This window comes from Cebus imitator, unplaced genomic scaffold (assembly GCF_001604975.1).
Source record: "Cebus imitator isolate Cc_AM_T3 unplaced genomic scaffold, Cebus_imitator-1.0 Scaffold401, whole genome shotgun sequence".
In the NCBI taxonomy this organism is placed as follows: Eukaryota; Metazoa; Chordata; class Mammalia; order Primates; family Cebidae; genus Cebus; species Cebus imitator.
The window spans coordinates 1,634,014-1,645,192 of NW_016107716.1; positions in this window are offsets into that span (position 1 = coordinate 1,634,014).

An 11,179-nucleotide genomic window follows, 5' to 3' on the forward strand; every position below is an offset into this window, starting at 1 on the left:
TGTAGTGGCGCAATCTGGGCTCACTGCAACCTTCACCTCCCGGGTTCAAGCAATTCTTCTGCTTCAGCCTCCTGAGTAGCTAGGACTATAGGTGTGTGCCACCACACCCAGCTAATTTTTGTATTTTTAGTACAATGGGATTTCACCATGTTGGCCAGCCTGGTCTTGAACTCCTGATCTCAGGTGATCTGTCTGCCTCAACCTCCCAAAGTGTTGGCATTACAGTCATGAGCCACCGTGCCCAGCCACCATTTGGATCTTGAAGCATTAAACCTTCAGATGTATGGAAAATGTTCTCCTAGTAATCCCCTAGCAATTTGGAGAATCGATTTCCCACTGGCCTTCTCTAGGTCTTCCAAACCAAGACCAGTCCAGGAGAGATGGTTCCAGAGCTGGCATTGCTACCACAGCTACACAGTTCTGGGCAGGCTCCGGGGCTGATGCTCAGTATCTGTAAGATGCATGGATTTATGGGAGGGTTGCTTTAATTCTCCAACAATAGAGTGGCCTCCCTCCACTCCGCTGCCACACGGCAGAGCACAGTGGTTGAGAGCCGAGTGCTGGGAATCCCCGGGGAGGTTACAACCCTCTGTCTGCCTCGGATTTGCCCAAACGAAGATGATAACATGGAAGCCTACCCCAAACCGGGTAAAACCCCAGGGCACATAATGTCATCGGCCTGGACATGTTTGCTGTTGTCATGGAGATGTCATCTCCGGAGCTTCTCTTTCTCCCTATTCCATTTTCAAGGGGAAAGCACCTGGCTTCTGAGGGTGCTGATTAAACCCCAGCCACATTTCTCCCATGGGACATGCACAGTCTTTTTCATTGTAGTTACTGCCGGGCTCCCCTCCTTAGTGGCTTCACCAATTCACAGGCCCAGTAGCAGTGGAGTGAGAGTAGTATTCCCTCACCCTCTGCACATAGTTCATATTAGCAAATCATTGTAGTCAACCTCACTGGGGGCACACACCAGCTTCTTGCTGATTACAGTGAGATGGGGCATCTTGGCAGGTCCACTGGCTGCCTGTGCTTCTGCTTTTGTGATCATGTCTTTTTATCCTTGGGTCACCACCAGTGTTCTGAAGTCCAGTCTTGGCTCTCTCTCACATCCTCTTTTCCTGACCCAACCTCTCAGGCCTCCACCCCACTTGTGGATCCCTTCAGAAGTTTACCATCGGCTCTGGGGGCTGGGAAAAGCCTCCTTGTGGCTGGGGATGTCTGACCTGCCCCTCCCTTACAGACCTCAGGGGACTTCCAACTAGTGTGGAGGGTGTATCCTATACCTCTTCTGAAAGATGGCAGCTGGGAGTTGGGTGACCCCTGTGTCCCCACTGCTCAGGCATTTACTTGATGCGATGCCTCCCTGAGACAGCACTGGCCTCCAGCCTAGCCAGAGGGAGCCTGCAATTTTGTTGTTTTTGTTTTTAAAACCGAGTCTCGCTCTGTTGCCCAGGCTGGAGTGCAGTGCAATCTCAGCCCGCTGTAACCTCCGCCTTCTGGGTTCAAACAATTCTCCTGTCTTGGACCCCGAGTAGCTGGGACTACAGGTGCACGCCATGATGCATGGCTAATTTTTGTATTTTTAGTAGAGACGGTGTTTCACCATGTTGGCCAGGCTGATCTCCAACTCTTGACCTCAGGTGACTCACCCGTCTCGGCCTCCCAAAGTGCTGGGATTACAGTATGAGCCACCATGCCTGGCTGGAAGCGTGCGTTTTTTGTTCTCTTCTTTTTCCTTGAAAACACAGAATACTTGTGGGCTGGCTATGGAAAATTTTTTACCTGGAGATGTCTTCATTGGTCAGAACTGTGAAAAGCTGATATTTTGCCTGAATTACAAGCTAGCAGGTTAGCCTATCCTGGTTTCATAGATATTGGTAAAAAACACTAAGCTTGGCCAAGCACATTGGCTCACACCTGTAATCCCAGCACTTTGGGAGGCGGAGGTGGGCAGATAACTTCAGGTCAGGAGTTCGAGACGAGCCTGGCCAACATGGTCAAACCCCATCTCTACTAAATTAGCCTGGTGTAATGGTGGACACCTGTAATCCTAGCTAGTTGGGAGGCTGAGGCAGGAGAATTGCTTGAACCTGGAAGGTGGAGGTTGCAGTGAGCCAGTATCATGCCACTGCACTCCAGCCTGGGCCACAGAGTGCAGCATACACAGTAAGCTTGTGCCACAGCTAAGGAGCCCTGAGTTTTGCAAATCCCCAATTTAATAAGAGGGCTGATAGCAAAGCTTCCCAAACTTTGTCCTGGGAAGAGACAATCCCAATCATCTTAGGAACCAAGTCTGCCTGGAAGATGCTGTCCCTATTCCCCAAGGGTGTTCACTATACAAACATCCTTGAGAAGAGGCCAGGCACGGTGCCTCATGCCTGTAATCCCAGCATTTTGGGATGCTGAGGCGGGTGGATCACGAGATCAGGAGTTCGAGAGCAGCCTGGCAAAGATGGTGAAACCCTGTCTCTACTAAAAATACAAAAAAAAAAAAAAAAATTAGCCAGGTGTGAGAATAGTTTGAACCTGGGAGGCGGAGGTTGCAGTGAGCCCAGATTGTACCACTGCACTCCAGCCTGGGTGACAGAGCAAGACTCCGTCTCAAAAAAAAAAAAAAAAAAAAAAAAAAAAAAAAAAAAAAAAAAAAAAAAAAAAAAAAAAAAAAAAAAAAAAAAAAAAAAAAAAAAAAAGAAAGAAAGAAAAAGTAGTTGAGAAGAAAGGCTGCCAGGGCTTATGTGTGTAAGATGGGCAGACCTGTGGAGAATCACTTACCAACATAGACCCTTCATTTTCTAGAATTAATTAGATGAGGGGATGACAGAAAGACTTGATAGTAATGGTGACCTCTCACAAATCTGTAACTTTGCAAATAACATTCTCCCCTTTATAGGGCCCTTGAGTGAAGAGATGTATACTTTCTGGAACTTACTTCCCCAGGACTACTATTGAAATCCTGGTTCCAATCAGACTATATCAAAAGAAACAAACATGGAGTGAAATCATTCCAAGTTTTGAGGGAGAAGTATCACAGTTTTCGAACATGTTATAATTTGATACTCTCCTCCAAAAGTGGTTATTTGTTTTTTGAGTCAAATTGGCTCGTCTCTTAGAACAGTTAAAGTGTTTTGGAAACCTGACAGGATGAATTGGATAATGACTATTTAGCATCAATTTGGTAAATGCAGTTCTCATGGAAGGTAGAAAGCTATCAGCCTGACAGTCCAAAGCACTGATAGTTTCTCCCCAGGAAGGAATAGCGGGGTAGAGGTAGTGGCTAGACATGTTTCTATTTTAAAAACTGGCTTTTATTGAATGTTGGTGAATTTATTTCAGTACACTGATTTTAAGTTGGATTAAAAAAAAACTCCTTTGACAAGTCTGAGTCCCTCTAAAAATGTCAAAAAGGCTTAGACTGAGTCAACATCTGAAAAACCAGTGCAAATGAACTCAACCTTTCTTCTCTCTAATTCCGTCGGACCATGACTACAGCTACCAAATAGCTGTGTTCTGTCCCTATTCAAAGTATTGTCCTGGAGTTGCATAGATGCAGCTTCATCATTCTGTCTGGTCAAGGAATGGTAAGGTAATATGAACTTTGGGATTTTTTGTACATACAAATAAGGGTCCTTTTTGTATGTGGAAAATGGGGTTCTAGGTTGACTTTTTTAGAAATCTTGCACTTTTAATCAAAACCACATTGAGATACCATCTCACGCCAGTTAGAATGGTGATCATTAAAAAATCTGGAGAAAACAGATGCTGGAGAGGATGTGGAGAAATAGGAACACTTTTACACTGTTGGTGGGAGTGTAAATTAGTTCAACCATTGTGGAAGACAGTATGGCGATTCTTCAAGGATCTAGAAATAGAAATACCATTTGACCCATCAATCCCATTACTGGGTATATACCCAAAGGATTAGAAATCATTCTATTATAAAGACACATGCACACGTATGTTCATTGTGGCACTGTTTACAATAGCAAAGACTTGGAACCAACCCAAATGCCCATCAAGGATAGACTGTACAAGGAAAATGTGGCACATATACACCATGGAATACTATGCAGCCATAAAAAAAGATGAGTTCATGTCCTTTGCAAGGATGTGGATGAATCTAGAAACCATCATTCTCAGCAAACTGACACAAGAAGAGAAAACCAAACACCGCACGTTCTCACTTATAAGTGGGTGTTGAACAATGAGAACACATGGACACAGGGAGGGAAACATCACACACTGGGGTCTGTTGGGGGGTGAGGGGCTAGGGGAAGGATAGCAGGGGGTGGGGAGGTTGGGGAAGGATAACATTAGGAGAAATGCCTAATGTAGGTGATGGGAGGATGGAGGCAGCAAACCACCATGGCACGTGGATACGTATGTAACAATCCTGCAAGATCTGCACATGTACCCCAGAACTTAAAGTATAATAAAAAAAAAATCTTGCACTTTTAAACATTATATCTATGCTTCATAAAAAATTCTAGCATAAATATGCACGTGAAAAAATCTGTAAAATTATTTATAAATAGGCTTACATCTTGGGAGGCAGTAGTATGCAGTCGTGGTAAGAGTCTGGCCTGGGGCCAGGAAGAGCTGCCCGTAAATGGGCTTAAGCTAAAAACGTTACCTATGCATAAAATAGAGGGTTACAGATGCACATTTTTGACCAAAATAATTATCTTGTGTAAACCTTTAATCAATTTGGTAGAGTCATATAAATTGTTTTACATTTCTATGTTGTTTTACCTGTCTGTTTGGTTTGGTTTCCTCCTCTCTATGGTCACTTTGTATAGCATGAAGAGTGCTGAATGTCATTAGGTAAGAGCTAATTACCCTTTCCTTCTCAATAATTTCTTTGATAGCCGATATATTTATTTCAATGACAACGTTGCTCAAAACACATTTGAAATTGCCTTTTTCAGGCACACAAGTCATACAAGAGACATGGTATTGTCTATTTATTGTTAAAAGTTTTGGTCATCATTTATGACCAAAAATAGCATTACCGATGTAGAATTCCACTGCTAGGTATATACTCAATAGAAATGAATAGTAGCAGTATTTGTATTAGTCACAGTGGAACAACCCAAATATCCATAATATCCATTGTTAGAATGGATACACTGTAGTGTATTCATTCAATAAAAGACTATGAAGACATGAGAATGAACAACCTAATGCTACCAACAGCAACACAGATAAATTTCAAAAATATGTCATTAATCAAAAGACATCAGAAAGCATATACTGTACACTTCGGTTTACTTAAGCTTCAAAATCAGGCTAAATTAATCTGTAATGGTAAAGTTGGGATTCTGTTTATGCTTTTACCCATGGTTAGGGGGTGCTGGAAGGGAACACAGGGGGGAAATTTATGGGGGCTGGTAATTTTGTTTCATGATGCTTTTTGAATGGGCATGTTCACTGTGAAAATTAAGCAGTACACTTATGATTTGTACGCTGACTTTTCTATATATGTGTCAAACTTTAGTAAGAACTTACTTCAAAAAGTAAAAGTATTACTGCTCCTACCCCCTTAAGATGAACCTCATCTGTCTGGCTTTGTGCCAAATGACTTGGGACACCTAGAGTGAATTCACCTCCCAGTGATAGGTAAGTTGTGGCTGAAGTTACACAGACTCAGGTATAATCCAGCCACAGATGACTTTTGCTGCAGGTGTTCCCTGGCCTGCCATCCAGGTTGCTGGAGGTGAATGGCATCGGAATCTGGAAAGGAAGTTCTATGGGCCCAGGGGCTGAAGCTTGAGGAAATATTCCTGCTGCTCAGGAGCCTGGAACTCTCACCTGCCCCACATCTATTAGTCTTTCTGGATAGTGATGGAAGTTTCTACATCTCATTTTTGTATCCCTGTTACTCCTTTTAAGTCTTTTTCCTTCTAAGATGAGTCCAGTCTATCCTCACCCAGCTCTCCTGCTGAATGTGAGACACTTTCCGCTTGCATCACTTTTTTGGAATCTTCTCTCAGAGTTCCAGCAGTGCCCCCTTGTGGCTGCATGTGTGTGGCCGCCACCAGGCAAACAGTAGATCTGTTTTCAGTATCTTACTCCCTCTTTTCTCCATTTCTTCTCATCTCTGGTGCTTTATGAACTCAAGCTTCTTTCTGGGTACCCAGAAACTTCCAGTTCAGTCACCCTTAAGATACCAAAGAATCCAATCTTTCAGATCTTTCATTCCCTCCCAGTTATCCCCATCAACATTTACTTCTCCTGTGTCCCATTCCACTGGTCTCTGACAAGTGAAGGGAGACGATCCTTACAAGATAACTGAGGCATAGGGAATAAAGAGCTTCAAGTGTAACCTTTCCTAAGTAATAGTTGCTGTTTTATAATAGCAGCTTCCAATGTCTTCATCCAAAGGAATGAATGAGAAAGGAAATCCAGCACCATGGTAAGGTCAGGGATTCTCTTCTGATGTCCTTCAAATCACACAGCCACATTAAGAAAGGCTGTGTCAGTTAGTGTTTACTGTTAGCAAGCCACCGAAACAGCCCCAGCAGAGGAAAGTTACAGTAAGAATAGCAGGAGTGTACAGGTGGAGGGAGAGACCAGCCAGCCAGCTTTGGAAATGGGCCACTGGGCTAGAAGCAGAACTATGGGAAAGGAGCCATTGGAGGAATGGTCTCATAAGGACACCACCTTCACCTGAATGATCTTTCACCATGTTTAGACTCCACATTCTTCTACTCAAAATTCACATTCCAGGGAGGGATTTACAATCGGGCCGGCTGGGTTCATCTGGCTGCCACCTGGATAGGGCAGAATAGGCACCTGATTGGCTGTTTGAAAGGTGTGCTGAAGCTGGGTGGTCCAAACTCATCAAAGCCCACCATGTGAACCCCATAATGCAAATCTGAGATCGAGTACATGTAATTATCCCAGGCCACATACCAGTCTAATAGATCTACTTTCATAACAACAAAAGAGTTGGCACTTTCATTCTCTTCAGTAACCGGAAACCTAGGTGGTATTTGAGCCAAGGTTTGAAATGAAGAACAACTAATATAAACATTATTGCCAGGCACAGTGGCTCACGCCTGTAATCCCACCACTTTGGGAGGCCGAGGTGGGTGGATCACTCGAGATCAGGAGTTCTAGACCAGCCTGGTCAACATGGTGAAAACCCATTTCTACTAAAAATACAAAAAAAATCAGCCGATGTGGTGGCACATGCCTGTAATCCCAGCTACTTGAGAGGGTGAGCCAGGAGAATCGCTTGAACTTAGGAGGTGGAAGTTGTGGTGAGCTGAGATCACACCTCTGCACTCCAGCCTGGGTGACAGAGTAACACCCTGTCTCAAAAAATAAATAAAAATTTAAAAATAAAAATAAACATTGTTATATGAGCCAAATGGTACAGCAACTCCATGTATTAGGTTTTTTGTGAGAAAATGAGGCTGAAATGGAAAAGCGCTTCTCTTGGGCACTGTAAATCAGAACAGTACACTTCTGGCCGAATGTGTCTTCCAATGAAGACTAAGAAGAGAACACAGGGGTCCTTTATATTGTCACTGTTGATGAATACGTCCTCCTGGCAGCATGCCAGGTCACATCACGAAAGAACAGCTGTGGGTGGTGTGTACAGCGTCAGTCCATGAGAATGAGCCATGAGGCCATGTGGTGCAAGAACGAAAGATAAAGGAAGCAGCACAGACCAATGCTTCAATGTTTAGTGCTTATGTCTCACTATGCTGATGAACTGCTGTTACAAAATGACTTCCCTTTAAAACAAAAACTAGAGAACCAAAATGAAGTGAGGCATTTCATGGGGCAGTCCACATGTCAGGATCACCAGCAGACTATACTACTCCCTGGTAGCAAGCTACTCTGTCAGAACAAAACCCCAGATGATGGGCCTCAGCTCGGATTTCTTCAGAGCAATGTAAATAGAAACTGCGTAGGCAGGCATAGGTCTTTGAGTAGAGTTGGTGTCCCCTTGTTCCATTTCATTGTGTGCTTTGTATTTTTTGGATTAAAGAGAATTTTGAAGAATCCCTAGTAACAAAATAGTAAAGATGTTGTTGCACTGCTTCTGAATTTTCATCTTATGATATGCACCAATGTATTAGTATGTTCTCACACTGCTGTGAGGAAATACCTAAGACCGGGTAATTTAATAAGGAAAGAGGTTTAATTGACTCACAGTTCTGCAGGCCTTGGGAGGCCTCAGGAAACTTACAATCATGGCAGAAGGGGAAGCAAACATATCCTTCTTCACATGGTGGCAGCAAGGAGAAGTGCAGAGGAAAAGGGGAAACACCCTTATAAACCATCAGATCTTGTGAGAACTCACTATCACAAGAATAGCATGGGGGTAACTGCCCCCATGATTGAATTACCTCCCACCAAGTCCCTCCCACAATACATAGACATTATGGGAACTACAATTCAAGATGAGATTTGGGTGGGGGCACAGCCAAACCATATCAACCAAGAGGTGACTGAAGCCAGACTTTCTGGTCCTTCATCATTTCTCCACTAAATATATTGCCATAAATTTATGTTAGAATAACATACCTTCTAGGGAAATTAGCAAAATGGACAAATGGTGTAGAAAAGGAGAATAAGAGGTATGGAACTGATCTGTAGATTATCACAGGTACAAGAGGATGTTAAATGGGACATTTCCTGACTCAGTTTTGTCCAAAGCCCCAAAGCTGAGCACAATGTTAAGTGTCTGCTGGTTCTAATGACAAATGTTAGACCATTTACCCAGGCTTACTAAGTGGTGAGCCAAAAACTCCTGCCACTCATGCCCCCTTGCCACTCATGCCCCCTTGCCACTCTTCAGCTTATGTACAGGAGAAGGCAAGAGTGAAAGAGGGCTGTTACAGTTCTGAAAGCCTCATTGCCATCCCCACTCCAAGGCAAGTGAGGGGGACTTTGAGAGAACCACTCAGAGGGATTGACAGGTGCCCCTGTCCTGAAAGGGCACAGTTGGCCCTGTTGTAGAATGGTGTCTGACTCTCTAAAAAAAAACCTAATAGACGAGAAGCTAGCTAGAACTACCTAGGACTGACTGTGAAGATGACAAGACAGCTGCAGAGGGAACAGCCCTGCTTCTGGGGCTGGGTGTGGAGCACAGCTGCTGGGTTGTCCCCATTGGCTAAGTGCACATCAAGCAAGCAGCTGGGCCTAGGCTGTCTTGGAAGGACCCTGACCAAGAGGCCTCCTTGCAGGTGAGGTAACCTGACAGAAAATGTTCGTGTGGGATGTGCCAACAAAAGCAGGAGCTGGCGGTCAACCAGAGGGTGCAGCATCTGAACCATGGAATGGGTGAGAAGGGGCCACCAGCAAAGGGAGGGTCTCCCGAAAAATCTCCAAAGGGGGCCCCTCCAAAGAACAAAAGAGGTATTAGGTTGGTGCAAAAGTAATTGCAGGTTTTGCCATTAATTAAAAAAAAAGTTTATGGCAAAAGCTTCAATTACTTTTGCACCAGTCTAATAGCATTTGAACATCAGTACGCAAAGGGTTCTGATACCAACATTGCTGATTGTATTAGTTTCCTGTGGCAGACAACAAATGACCACAAACTGGGTGACATGGAACAATGGAAATTTATTCGATCACTGCCCTAGAGACAGAAGTCTGACTCAATCAAGAGGTTGGCGGGACCACGATCCCTCCAAAAGCTGTAGGGGAGCATCTTTCCTTGCTTCCTCCAGCTCCTGGTGGCTCCAGGCATCCCTTGGTTTGTGGCCACATCACTTCAATGTCTGCCTCCATCTTTACGTGGCCTTCCCTGTGTCTGTGTCTTCTCCTCTTCTGTCTCTTATAGAAACATCTGTCACTAGTCTTAGGGACCAGGTAATCCAGGATGATCTCATCCCAAAATCCATCACTTAATGACATCTATAAAGACCTTTTTTTCCCAAATAAAGTCACATTCACATGTTCCAGGGTTAGGAAGTAGGACTATCTATCAATTTCAGGGGGCCACCATTCAATCACAATACTAATCAAATAAGATCTCTATACCCCTCTTTCCTCCTACTGTCCTAACCCTGGAGAGACCAGAAAATAGCAGTGGGGATAAAGGAAACGGTAGAATAAGGAGAGTAAAGACACAGACTCACGTGCCTTTACTTTTGCTGGTCCACAGAGTTGTAGATCACACCTGAGTTGAGGGAAGGTCAGAGCTCTGAATGGAATGAGTGACTGAAGTTTTGATATTAGATTAGACTGGACTTCTTAACACCTTAAAAATCAGATTGTTTCTTTATACCTGAAAGTGACTGGAAAAGCTACAGGATTTGCTCAAGCTTCAAGCTCCAACCCTGGGTCCTCCAGCAAGGGGCCAGGGAGAGAGCCAACGGAGATTGTTGCAACATAATGGTGAGAAAAAAAATAGGTTTCTTCCTGTTTACACTGTACAGAGTGCAGCCTGTTCAATAAGATTTATAGGTGGCTCATTTTGTTCTTATGATAGAAAAAATATCACAATAGCCTTTTGGAACTAAATTCTCTTGGGTTACATCCGGGATGAATCTGCAGTGTTCCAGTGGTTTTTAGAAATGAACGAACTTTTGGGAGGCCAAGGAGGGTGGATTACTTGAGATCAGGAGTTTGAGACCAGCCTAACCAATATGGTGAAATCCCATCTCTACTAAAAATACAAAAATTAGCTGGGCATGGTGGCGCACGCCTGTAGTCCCAGCTACTCAGGAGGCTGAGGCAGGATATCGCTTGAACCCGGGAGGCAGAGGTTGCAGTGAGCCAAGACCACACCACTGCACTCCAGCCTGGGTGTCGCAGTGAGACTCCACCTCAACAAACAAACAAAAAACAAATGAACTACAAGAAAAAAGGCCCTACTGGTCTTAACACTTCTTGGCCCTACTGGTCTTAACACTGAAGCCTTAGTCCAAACCACATGCCTTGATAAATTTAGTAATGGGCTCTGAAGACACATTTCTCCAAAGATACCCAAAGGGCCAATAAGTACATGGTAAAAAGCTCAACATCATTAGTCATCAAGGAAATGCAACAATGACAAAAATACAATGGAAAATGCAGGGAAATGGAAGTCAAATTTTCAAAATCTATGTGATCAGTGGGTAAGTATAAAGCTAAAAGCTATTTTCTGTTTGTAACAAATCAGAAATACCGAGTTTACTTTTTAATAGCTTAATCTCAGTTATTACACCAATAGCTC